The 1,336-nt window shown below is 34.7% G+C and overlaps 1 protein-coding gene across 1 annotated transcript in view; it reads right to left on the reverse strand.

Annotated features, from left to right (window-relative positions):
* Window positions 1-70, reverse strand: part of cited4b (Cbp/p300-interacting transactivator, with Glu/Asp-rich carboxy-terminal domain, 4b) — a 3,537-nt gene extending 3,467 nt beyond the window's left edge. Inside the window, exon 1 of the mRNA XM_080471682.1 lies at window positions 1-70. This exon is cut by the window's left edge and continues 150 nt beyond it. The gene's annotated coding sequence lies outside the window, so the exon portion shown is untranslated.
* Between the last annotated feature and the right edge of the window lie 1,266 nt (window positions 71-1,336).

The following is a 1,336-nucleotide window of genomic DNA, read 5'->3' on the forward strand; positions in this document are numbered from 1 at the left end:
ACGGTGTGCACAAAAGACTGCCGCATCAGATCTTGAAACGACTGCCTATTTTCTGGGTCAACTCAGGGATTATGTACATCTAAAAAGCTCAGAGGAAGGCAGTCGCTGAGAGGTGGAGCCTCGGTTCTGCCTCTTCTTTGTTCCTATTGGCCCTACTTAATATAATTGTGCATGGGCGTAGAAAAAAAAAAGAAAAAAGAGGGCTGTTTGGAGAGTTGTGACACAGTAGCCAATTTAAATACCCTCCTCCCCACTGTTTCTGTTTGAAAGATTATTTAGACATCTTGTTTGTCTTACTAACCGCTGCTCCTGTGTTTGTACAAAGGGTAAGTAGATAGATAGATAGATAGATAGATAGATAGATAGATAGATAGATAGATAGATAGATAGATAGATAGATAGATAGATAGATAGATAGATAGATAGATAGATAGATGGATAGATAGATCTCCAACCTTTGATAAAAAAAATGGATGTGCTGAAAAGCTTAGTTTTCAAAAAAATCTGTTTGATATGGGATTTTTTGGGGGCTTATTTGTTCTTTTAATTTAAAGAGAAAACCATCGCATCACAATTGAATGCGAATTTCTTCTAAATTTCTTTTGATCTGCAACTCTGTTGCCAGTAAGTTTAGTTGTTTACCAAAGAACAATCTTTGTGAATGAGACAAACACATTAGAATGTTGGCAATGCAATATATGAGTAGTTGTTTTGGAAGACTCTTTTAGTCTGGTGTACTTTTAGTTGTACCCAGTTACATACTTCAGGATACTTTCCTTTTCCTCCTCGAATAAGCAGGCCTACCTCCGGCTACTGTTTTTAAGTCTTTGCACTTTTGTAAGTATTTTAGCAAATATGGAATTTCACCCATAAGTATGTGTAATTTCCTTGATGCAATTTACTTCTTTACTTAGAAATCATAAGTTGCTTCACATCTACAAGTTGAATTTTTTATTTAAACCTTGTGATCGGCAACTTTGTCATCAATGTATTTTAATATATTGACATTCATTTACAACACAACATTGACAATGCAAAATAACATCTATTGGTAAACGACTACAGGTTTAGGATATTGGTGCTTTGTGTCTGAACATGTTTTGAGCAACGGAGCAGCAGTTGTATTTGTACAAACTTTCAGCAGGCTTTCTGAACCATCGTTGTGTCATTTTCTCTTCTTTATTTACAGAAATACGCTTCAACCATATACCGAGTGCAATCCAATTTAAAACAGAAGTAACTAATAATGTGAGCAGTGCTTTTACTTGAGTCAAATTTAACAAATCTAACAATAGCTGTACTCAAGTAAAAATTTGCAGTACATTTTTTCTTTATT

Source organism: Lipophrys pholis (assembly GCF_963383615.2).
Source record: "Lipophrys pholis genome assembly, chromosome: 9".
Taxonomy (NCBI): domain Eukaryota; kingdom Metazoa; phylum Chordata; class Actinopteri; order Blenniiformes; family Blenniidae; genus Lipophrys; species Lipophrys pholis.